A 12,048-nucleotide genomic window follows, 5' to 3' on the forward strand; every position below is an offset into this window, starting at 1 on the left:
GCTGGCCAGGGGCTGTGCTGATGGACCAACATAGGGAGCGACTGGCTCCACACACTGCAGCTTTGCCCCACCACAAGCCTTGCAAACCCACCCCCATTGTCAGCCACTGGACCCCCCCCCCACACACACTTACTGGTAGGTGGGCGTCTGGCTGAGCAGAGATCCGGTCAGCAACATGACCCAACAGTACTCATGGGAGGAAGTCAGAAAATACAGGACAATTTGCCCGTTTTTAAGAAAAAGTCAAGACACTTGCAGGAGGGCTTAAATAAGGGACTGTCCCTTTAAAAACGGGGCATCTGGTCACCCCAATGAGTGTCCATAATTCCCCTATAGTGTTACTACAGACATTTCACAAAGACATTCATCACGAGCATCTCATTGGTTCTCAGAAAAGGCCTCACTCCGTACACGCTTCTACTGTAGGAATATCGTATACAGACAGTTAATTCGGTAGTTTATCACTTGAGGTTCAGTCCCCCCTGTTTTATAGCCCAGTAAATCTTTGCAATGGATCCTTCGGAAAAGCAAAACCCAGCCTGAGCTTCTCTCTCCTGCTGGATGTAGACACCAGGCTGTCTCCTCCCCCGCTTCTCAGTGTGAGATTTTTGCCTCTTCCCCTTTTAGTTCAATGGGTTTGTGTGCTGCTTAGGAAATGTAGCGAAACACAGTCCTTTCTTTAGGAGAGAACTGTTTAACAACTCCACCTGCCACTCCTGGGTTGAACACATTTTAGTGACCATTGCAGTGTATGTCCCTAACCCTTAACAAGCCTTGCGTACATACATCACACAAGGATATGAATGATCAGAGAGTTATTAGTTTTCAAATCATATCGCACAAGGTGCGTTTTGCACAAAGATTGTTACAATAGTATGTAGGTTATGAATACTGTGGTCTGGTGTCACAGATGACATGGTCTCTCTGCACCAAGGGTGAGGAAGGGCTGGTGTGGGAGGGGGAACCAGTCAAGGACAGGGGTCACAGCAGGGCCGGTGCAACCATTTAGGTACCCTAGGTGGTTACCTAGGGCGCTGGGATTTGGGGGGTGCCATTTTCTTCGGCAGCGACAGCGGCGGCCGGATCTTCAGCGGCCCCGGTCGCCACCGGCATTTAGGCGGAGGGAGCTGGGACAAGGGAGTGCAGGGAGGGCCGCCTGCAGCAAGTAAGGGTTGGGGGCGGCACACAGGGGAACTCCTCGCCCCAGCTCACAACTGCCCTGCCTCCTCCCCGCGCATGCCATGGCTGCTTCACTTCTCCCACCTCCCAGGCTTGCGGTGCCAATCAGCTTAGGCGTCGCAAGCCTGGGAGGCGGGAGAAGTGAAGCAGCCACAGCGTGCTTGGGGTGCTCATGCTTGCGCTCATGCGAGGGGCAGGGGTGAGCTGGGGTGGGTGGGGTGCCTCACGGCAGAGGGTGGAGGTTGGGGAGCTGCCGCAAGGGGAGCTCAGGGCGGAGGGTGGGAGCTGCCGTGGGGGGGGGCGCCTTAGGGCAGGGGCACGGGGGGGGGCGCAAGGTGGAAGTTTTGCCTAGGGAGCGAAACATCTTGCACTGGCCCTGGGTCACAGGGTCAGCCACAGAAGCACAGTGAGGAGAAGGACCTCAGGGATGCTGGCAGAGGGTCCGGCACTGTTCGTAGTGACAGTGGTAGAGGGACTGACACTGTTCAGAGTGAAGTTCACCACCATGAAACTCACACCAGGCACATTCTCCTGGATCCAATCCTTGTGGACATTCAGGCGGTTGTAGACCCCGGGGTAACCAGCAGCATCACTGTTCACTGTTGTTTTCAGTAACCAGTTCCCAATCCCAGCAAGGTACCAGGTCCCGTCTTCCTCACACGCCAGGGGTCCCCCAGAGTCACCCTAGAGACAGGGAAAGAAATAGGGTTGGAAGGAAGGGGACCAGTCTCCATCATCTACAAGGGCCGTGTTGGATTCTCCATCTCGTGATGGCTTCACATCCCCACTGGCTGCCTTTCTGGGAGATGCTTTATCCCGACACAAGTCTTGGGTCTCAGTAAAGGAGTAACCCAGTGAGATTGTAGACTGGGTTATACAGGTCAGAATGGATGATTTAATGGACCCTGCTACCTTTGTACTCTCTGGGCTCGATACTCTTGTCTAGACACTGGGGAATGAACTCAGGGCTCAGCCCTTCCATCTGGGCCCCTATTTGGTGGGTCCCCCCAACACACACCAACAAGTCAACAGGGAGAACGTGCTAGGAACTATGGGGTTTGCAATATCAACCAGGGTCAGTGCCACACCCAGCACAAACTGGCCCCGATCTCAGTCAGAGAATCTCACCGGGGCCGTCCCCTTATAGCCTTCCATGTGCCCGGCACACATCATGTCCTCTTTGATGGGGTTGTCACCCGCAGACTTTTGTAATGCTTCCCGGAAGCGATCGTTGCAGATTGTGGTGTCTACGGTGAGCACGTCCAGCTCCTGCAGTGTCTCTGCTAGGGAAGAACTCGTTGAAATGAAAGGCCCGAGGGCTGGGTGACTCACGTGGCGTGAGGAGAAGTCACATAAAAAGCTGTCACATTAAGGATCTATAAGAAGTTCCCAACTCTGAGGGGCGGGGCGAGGAGAGCTACCAGGTCTAATGGGTTAGACCAGGTGGGGCTGGAAGTCAGATCTCCTGATTTCCATGCCTGGCTCTGGAAGGGGAGCAGGGTCGTGTGTGGGTGTGGGTTGGGGCGGGGGGGTATGGTAGTCGGCCAGTTTAACTGACGCTAAAGGCAACAACCCAGATTTTAAAGATATTGTAGGTGTTGCTCTGCTCAGCTTTGCAGCCCCACTTGGGGCCAGATTGTCAAAGGGATTCGGGCACCAATAGGTGCAGGAAGGTGCCCAGTGGGATTCTGGAAAGCCCATAGGCATCTGCAAAAGCTGGCACTTTCAAACCTAAGTCTAATGGAGAGTCAATGGGAGTTAGGCACCAAATCTGCACAGCGACGTTTGAGTAACCCAATTTGGAGCCTATCTGAATCTTTACATGCCTAAACCCCTTTAACACTCAAGCCTGTAGAGCACATGTGAAGATTTTGAGCCTTGTCTACACACAGTTTGCCCTGCTTTGGTTCAATGGGTTTAAATCTCTGAGCAGATGCTGCTCAGTTCCAGTCCAGGTTATTACATGGCCGCGGAGACATAATTAGGTGTGTGATCTGATAGTGCTGGGTGCCAGCTGGTGGCCACCTCTGACACTGCTTCCTATTGGTCTGGAGCCAGCATTGGTAAATATACAGGTGCCAACTACACCCACAGATGTGAAACCCACATTAGGGCACACACTCATGGACAGCCATTCATTGCACCAGGAACACACACACACACACACACACACACACACACACACACACACACACACAGCCCCCAAATAGGAACATCCCTTCCTTGTGCCAGGAATTGAGTCCCTTAAATGCTCTTTTTCTCTCTTACACACACACACACACACACACACACACACACACACACACACACACACACACACACTGAAATAGACAGCTCCAAGAGTGGCTAGTTTTCATTCAGCTTAACCCTGCTCTGAAATGGTGAAGATAACATGGCTTTTGAGCAAAATCAGAGCATTCACACAACTTGAGGTACTGGAGTAACTAGGGGTTGTCCCTGGTGTATAACTACAGAGCTGCAGTTATCTCACTGTCTCACCATATAAAGTTGCCTGCACAACTGCGTATTTGTATAACTAGGCTTGGCAGAATCCAATTATTATAACTGGATGGATATTATTGATGTTTCTTTTTAAGGGTTATTTTTATTTTCATCCATTTAAATTTTCACAAAATTATGGATTTAAGGTGGTTTTTTTTTTCCATTTTGTTGATTTCAATTTTCACAGCTTTGGAAGAACATGGGGTCGGGCCAGGCAATAATAATTTAATGACCGCAGAGGCTGAGATTCAAAGAATCAAAGTTGTATGAAAATTAAAACACAAATTGTCAGTATCCTATGTCAAAAAAAGCCAAGTAAATATCCTTAAATTAAACTCTAATAAGTTCTCAAACAGCGTGTCTCTTCCTTTGCCTGCCTGCATATTTCAGTGATTACCAATGGAAATATTTTTTCATTAGTGTAGGGTGAAACCAACACTGACTGACAAAAATCAAACCCTTCCAGGCCCGTATAGAATGGTGCCTGTATATCTGTGTGGCTGTACAACTGTTTACCTGTATAACCATATAATTATCGCTGTATAACAATATAACGATACAACTGTACTTGTATAAACACAGAACTGTGGTTGTACAACCATACCTGTATAACTATATAACTGGGGCCCTCTACAACTGTGGCTGTTTAAACATAAGAACATAAGAATGGCCATACTGGCTCTACCTATACAAGTATCCTGTCTTCTGACAGTAGCTGGTGCCATTCAGAGGGAATGAACAGAACAGGGTCATTTTGAGTGATCCATCCCCTGTTGTCAGGTCCCAGTTTCTGGCAGTGAGAGGCTTAGGTACCCGCATAGCATGGGGTTGCATCCCTGCACATTCTGGCTAATAGTCATGGATGGACCTATCCTCCCTGAACTTACCTAGTTCTTGTTTGAACTTTTGGCCTTCACAACATCCCCTGGCAAGGAGTTCCACAGGTTGAATGTGTGTTGTGTGAAGAAATACTCTCTTTGGTTTGTTTTTTCAAACCTGCTGCCTATTCATTTCATTGGGTAACCACTGGCTCTTGTGTTATCTGAAGGGGTAAATAACACTTTCCCATTTGGTTTCTCCCATTCGTGACTGTAAAGAACTCTGTCAACTCCCGACCTTGTAACTCTGTAACCGCACAACAGTGTCTGTATAACCATGGAACCATGGAACTGTGTAACGCTCAGTCCATCTGTGTACCGATGAGGTTACAATCACTCCTCCCATAACCTTCACCAGGTGCTGGGTCTTTCCCCTGTCCTTCCCCTCTCTAACAGCTACAAATGTGCCTCACTGTTATATCCTTGGGGGCAGCCGGTTTAGGAAGAAATCAATTGAGGCCAGACAGCAGATAGCTAACAAAACTACCATTTATTTACAGACACAGAGCTCGCCTGACTGGCCGAAGCTGGCTGGGCTATCTCCTAATAATCTAACTCAGTTGCCATAGGAACAAAAACCATGACAACCAAATACACAACATTCACCTTCGGGATGAATGTTCCCCCAGCCAGTCACCCAGCAGGCGTCTCCAGCAGGCACACGGATGGAGGCATCGAGCAGCCACACGGGGCTAATGGAGCCATGAATGCAATTGGCTTCTCCAGCTCCACCAGAGCGATATCAGCAAGGAAAGTGCTACTGTTGTAATTGAGATGGGGGACGACCCGCTTCACCGATGAGAACGTCTGGGTTGGGGTCTCACTGACAATTCTGTTTTCACCCAGCTGCACCCAATATGATGAATTGGCTGCAGACTTGGATGCAAGAAAATCTGATTAGGGAAAAGCCATCCAGCAATGCCTCACAAGGACAGCTCGCCTGGTGCTGAGGTACAGCCGACTCTGGGGTGGAGTGGCTGGGAAACAGCCACACAGCGATGCTGCACAACAGAAAGCCAGTGGAGAGGGAGCGGGTGTCTTTCCAGAACAGCCACAGTCACTGTCTCAGCCCTGTCTGGGATACTCACGGATCAAAGCAATGAGCTGTTGACACCACCCAGCTCTCGGAGATGAGCGAACCACTGCAGATGTGAGAGTCGTATCTCTGTACGCTGACCTGCAGGCCTTGGCATCTTGACCATTCAAGATGCGTCCTGAGACCAATGGCTTGCCACAGGCTGGGAAGAAAAGAGAGAAATGCATTATCCCCAGGCAAGGGAGCTAAAATGGGGAGAGTATAAATAATTATAAGTGTTCCCTGATGATAAGAGAGCAACTGTTCCCCTGCCAGAGCCTGGGAAAGAACTCAGGAATCCTGGCTCCCAACGCACCTGCTGTAACCCATCCACCCCCACTCCCTTCCGAGAGCTGGGGCTAGAACCTGTGAGTCCTGCTTGTAGCCACACATGGGTTGCACATCAGGGCAGCTAATGCTACTGTTTTGCTTTGGGCACTTTACCTGCCTGATTCTAACTCCCACAAGCACTCTGACACTTTCTGTAGTAACCCCCTGCACCCAGCAGGAAGGAGGCAAGTCTGTGCCCACCAGAGGAAACCCTCCCAGCCACCAGCTGCTGGCATCCCAGGTGCTTCATGATCCCTGCTCTATCCCTCTGCAGGTAGCACTTTACACACCCAACTCCGTTACACTCCAGTGCCCAGTCCCCTATCTTCTGTGCACCTGCAATGCACAGCGTTCCGCTGCTTCCATGGAAACAGCACTCCCCAGCACCTTGCTCTCCCCTCAGTTCAACCCTCTCCTTAGCTCCTGACACCTAGACACGTCTATACTAAAATCAAGCTGAAGTTTATTTAGCAGAGGTTGAGGCAGAGATTCAAACTAAAGGCAAGGAACAGTACATGGAAATGTAAGGTCACAGGCAGAAGAAAAACATAAAACACAATCTAGTGCCTGTACCTGTTAGCAAGGTGCTGTCCTGTCTGATAGGGTGTTTCTCACCCAATGGTTAGTTCTTCCAGCCCTTGTCCAGCCCATAAAGCTGGGATATATATCTGCCTTTAAGATTAAGCTTGATAAGTTTATGGAAGGGATGGTATGACAGTAGAGCCTAATTTTGGCAATTGATCTTTGATTATTGCCAGATAAGTATGCCCAGTGGTTGGTGATGGGATGTTAGATGGGATGGGATCTGAGTTACAGCAGAGAATTCTTTTCTGAGTGCTGGCTGGTGAGTCTTGCCCACATGCTCAGGGTTTAGCTGATCGCCATATTTGGGGTCGGGAAGGAATTTTCCTCTGGGGCAGATTGGCAGAGGCCCTGGAGGTTTTTCGCCTTCCCCTGCAGCGTGGGGCATGGGTCACTTGCTGGTGGATTCTCTGCAGCTTGAGGTCTTCAAACCACAATTTGAAGACTTCAAGTAACTCAGGCATAGGTTATGGATTTGTTATAGAAGTGGATGGGTAGGGTTCTGTGGCCTGCTTTGTGCAGGGGGTTGGACTAGATGATCACATTGGTCCCTTCTGACCCTAGAATCTATGAATCTATGAATACAACTCACACCCAGTTCCACTGTAATGGACCAAGCTTCTGCTCTTATCCAGTCACAAGGTCCCTGTGAAGTTCTGTATCTCGGGAGAATACCCTGCGCCTCCATGTTCATCCTTATAATATCATTGTGTGGTATCCAATGCCAAGTCTGTCATGTCAGACTTGAGCATTGTTGTTATAGTAATGTTATAGTAATTGTTGTTACAGTAATGCTATAGTGATGTTATAGGCTGTAATTTCATGTATATAGTTATGGGGCCGAAAATGTGTCCTCAGGGCTTAAAGCAGGCCCAGGCAAAACTCTGCAGGAACAGGGGGGCAGTTCACACCTCATCACGGCATGGATGGGACAAACCCAGCCCAGCCTCACAGGAACAAAGGACACTGGCCTAGGCAGAAACAAAGGATCAGTTGGATTCTCAAGTGAGTCACTCCTCTTCCTTTGGTCAGTTTGGAACTGCGACAAGGTAATGCTCACCTGACTCTGAAGGGGAGGGCAAAGCCAAGAGGGAAGAAAGGACACAATAAAAGGGAGAGATGTTTACTATGCTTTTCCTCTCTCTTCCACCTCCATCTACAGACACCACCACCAAGCGACTGAAGCGCTGACCAAAGGGGCAACCAGTATCTAAGTGGTGAGAAGCATCTAAGTTTCTAAGGGCACTGAAAGTGTTAAGATCATCTTAGAATGCGTTTTTGATTTAATTTCATTTGATCAAATCTGACTTCTTGTGCTTTGACTTATAATCATGTAAAATCTATCTTTGTAGATAATAAATTTGTTTGTTCTACCTGAAGCAGTGCATTTGGTTCGAAGCATGTCAGAGACTCCTCTTGGGATAACAAGCCAGGTGCATATACATTTCTTTGTTAAAATGACAAACTCATATAAGCTTGCAGCAGCCAGTAGGCATAACTAGAGAGAGGTTCCTAGGGTTGTGTCTAGGACCAGAGATATTGGCTAGTGTCATTCGGTTACACAATCCAAGGGGCAGCTGACATGCTAGAGGCTGTGCGTGAACGGCCCAGGAGTGGGGGCTCTCACACCAGAGCATGGTAAGGCTGGCTCCCAGGATTAAGGATTGGAGTGAACTAGCAGATCACCAGTCCACATAACACCAGGGGAATGTCACAGTCCCCGTCTTCCAAGGTTCTCCAGTGAATCAATTGTCTTTTTAAATCTCCAGCCTACATCTCATCCAACCAGTGACGAAAGGCAATCTCCATGGCTGCTCAGTTTTCAGACTCCTCATCAGATTTGGAGCACAACATCCTATGTAAACCTAATTCCATGCACAAACATCTCGCAATAACCATGGCAATCAGCTCAAACTTAGCTTTTAACAGAGATCCCACGAGCCCCTTTCATTGTCACTGGTTGGACTCAGATATAATGCCCCGGCCAGTACATGGCTGGATGAGTTTGGGTATAGATATGTTCCAAGTGCTTAGGGAGTGAAGAAAGAGCAGGAAGGGCTGGGATTATTATGGAGTTGAGGCTCCCATGGAGGTTAGATTAAGGTTCTCGTGGCGGTAAAGATACAGTTATCATGCATTTAAGGTTATTGTGGGATTAAGATTAAGGGTATCATAGTGTTAGGGTTAAGGTTATGATAGGTTATAATGGGTATAGGGTTATCATCAGGGTTATGCTGAGGTATTATCAGGGGAACTAGAAGCCAGAGAGAGAGAACTCTGCATCCCATAGAAATCACAGACTAATTCTGGGAGGTGGAATGCAACCAGAACACCTGGGTTCCCTTGCAATTCAAGAGCACAGCCCTAGGGCATTTAAAGGTAAAAGTGTTATTTACATAAGAAAATCGAATTAACACAAGTTGTCCTGGTAAAACTTTAACTCACCCCGGTTCTGCCACTCTGTGGAAAAGCAAGCAAACAAGAAAGCCCATATTTCAACTCTAACCCTTCATTATAAACTTTCTCATAACCACAATGATAACCTTCACCCAATGATACCCTTAACCCTAACCCAAAGATAACCTTAACCCCAAAATAACCTTAACCCTTACCGGGAACCCTGATAATACCAACTTATCAACCTTGTTCTAACTATGCCTTTCTCCAGCCCCATGACTGGGTTAGGACCCAGTAGCCTTGGCTCCCAGCCTCATTCTCATTCCACATGCCCACGGCAGGCAAGGATGGCATTTTCCTATGAGTGTCTTACCTGCCTGATTCTGATTCCCCTGGGCACCTAGGGAGCAAAGAAGTCACAGATATTAATGTGTGAAGGGAGTGGGGAGTGATACACAGTTATTGCTGTACATTATACACAGTCTGCACTGTGTCTCTGAGAGAATGGGTGACAGTCGCTTCACCTGCAGTTCTCAGGCTCCACTCACTCTCCTGAAACAGCCCTGTTATCCACAGCAAGAGTTAAACATCTTAGAAGCATTGCTTTTCAACTCATCATCTGTAGGTTCCAGAGTCAACAACAACAAGCGACCTGAAGAGGGTAGCTCAGGAGTGAATGCAGAAATAGCGGCTAGATGGGGAGCGGGGGCTTTCTATGAATGGCAAAAGGATTGGATCCACCTCTTCTCCACTAGCCCAATTCCCTTGCCAACAAGCCAGTTTTTCTTTCCCCTCCCCATGGGAGGTAGGGCCCTGTCTCCCATCACACCTCCACCCCACACTCACACTGAGCCAGGCTAGTTGCCAGCAGCGCTATGGCCAGTGGGGAGCAGAGATGTCCCATGATCCAGCCTCACCTGGTCCTGTCTTAGCTAAAACTACCTGCCTCCATCTCTCCAACCAAAGCCCTTTTGGGGAATGAACACACCTGGGCAGGGTTTTATAGACACAGCTCCTGCCTCAGCCCTCCCAGAGCTAGGGAGAACAGATATGACTGATCCCACAATGAGCTGCTCAAGGAAACAAATACCTCGAAATTCAGCACACGAGCAAGGCATGACAGTTCTCGTTCTGGTTTGCCTGTAAGTGCCCCACTAGTGGCAGACTGAAAAACCAAACAAAAACTCGCAATGGCCAAGGTTAACATGAGGAGGTGCATGGTGATTTTCTCTTCTCTGTTGCATTAGCAAATGAATGTGCCAAAAACAGCTGGCCAAGGGCATGGCCCCGGCAAAGCTAAGGTTGCAGTGGGGGTATGGTTATCAGGGGGGTTCATAGATTCTAAGGTGAGAAGGCACTACTGAGATCAGTCTGACCCCTTGTATAACACAGGCCAGAGAATGGCCCTCAAATAACTCCTAGAACAGAACTTTTAGAAAAACTACCAGTCTTGATTTAAAATTGTCAGTGAGGAAGAACCTACCATGGCCCTTAGTAAATCCTTTCAGTGGTTAATTACTCTCACCATTAAAAATTTTACACCTTATCTCCAGCCATTGGATCTTGGTAGACCTTTGTGTGCTAGATTGAAGAGGCCTGTATTACATATTTGCTCCTGTGATGGGGAGTTCACTCTGCACAGGGCCTGGCAAGGTTCAGATGGCTGAGTGGGCCAATTAAACTGTAACCGAGCCTTAGTGGGTCACAACTGAGAATGCCAAATTGCGGATGAAATAGGGCAAACACAACCCAGAACTGGTGGTCATTCTAAGACAGACCAAACCAGGCTCAAAAGCAAACTCCTGTTTCACCAGGCTTGCTAACAAGAAAACATAAAGGCATTTCAGTTCTTATATCACCATTGAAACCACTGGATTCAGAGATAAGCGGTTCTTTAGAATCAGTCTAATCAAATAATAGGTTCTTCTGATCCCAAAGGAACAGCCCCACACCCAGGTCAATATATAACTTAGATCTTACCCAAAAATCACACTGGTGCCAATCCTTTAGTATCTAAAAACCAGAGGTTTATTGAAAGAAAGGAAGAAAGAAAGAAAGAAAACTGGGTGAAGGAATCAATCACATACAGCAATGGCAAAGTTCTTGGTTCAGGCTTGTAGTAGTGATGGAATAAATTGCTGGACTAAGTTAAGTCTCTGGAGTGCATCCACAGCTTGGATGGGTCATTCAGTCCATCATTCAGAGCTTCAGTTTGTAGTAAAGTTCCTCCAGAGGTAAGAAGCAGGATTGAAAATTACAGCAACAAGATGGAGTTTGGAGAGACATGGGCCAGTCACTTGTTCATGCCCAATTTCCCTCAGTCATTGCAGGAAGCCATTACCTACACGCCAGACAGCATGTTTACATGAGATTCCACTCAGTGTAGATGGGCATCTTCCACGGTCTATTGTCAACCAAGTGTTTCTTCATGAACCGCTTAATTTGAATGGTTCCTCCAAGATGTGCTGTGTTACCTTGTGGCATTACCCAAGGAGTAAACATTTGAAATCCAGGTATAGTGCCAGTACTTACAACTTCAAATACAGAAGTGATACATGCATTCAGCTAGCATAATCATAACCAGCAAATTATAACCTTTTCATAGACACCTCTCTTGACAACCGTTGCACAAGATTTGCTGCAAATATTTAACAGTGATTGCAACAATGGTCTATATGGTTATTTTGTAATCAGATAATGTCACAGTCCATTGTTAAATAGTTGTCCTATGATGGAGAGTTCACCCTGCACACAGCCTGACAGGGTTAAGATGGCTGAGTGGGCCAATTCACTGCCCAGGATGCACCTGGAGAAGGAGCCAGGGAACAGGGATTTAAGTAGAACAGGCTCCACTGGGCAGGAAGAGGCAGGACCTATATAAGCCAGGAAGCTGGCAACAGAAGGGGTGGGAGGGAGGGAGTTTCCAGTCACTCCCTGAGAAGAGGAAGTGTGACTTGGCTTGCCATGCCCAGAGAAGGGGAGAGCCAGAGAGGTAGGCAAGGCTCAGGGGAAAAGCAGTGAGGTGTGGGGAAGGTTGCACCTGGGCTGCTAATGAGAGGGTCCCTGGGCTGGGATCCAGGGTAGAGGTTGATCCCTGGTCCCCAG

General features: G+C 48.1%; 1 pseudogene; it reads right to left on the reverse strand.

Annotated features, from left to right (window-relative positions):
- Nucleotides 1-1,506: 1,506 nt before the first annotated feature.
- LOC127052008 (serine protease 27-like) lies at nt 1,507-9,847 on the reverse strand (annotated as a pseudogene).
- Nucleotides 9,848-12,048: the final 2,201 nt, after the last annotated feature.

The sequence above is a fragment of the Gopherus flavomarginatus genome, chromosome 5, assembly GCF_025201925.1.
Source record: "Gopherus flavomarginatus isolate rGopFla2 chromosome 5, rGopFla2.mat.asm, whole genome shotgun sequence".
Classification (NCBI taxonomy): Eukaryota; Metazoa; Chordata; order Testudines; family Testudinidae; genus Gopherus; species Gopherus flavomarginatus.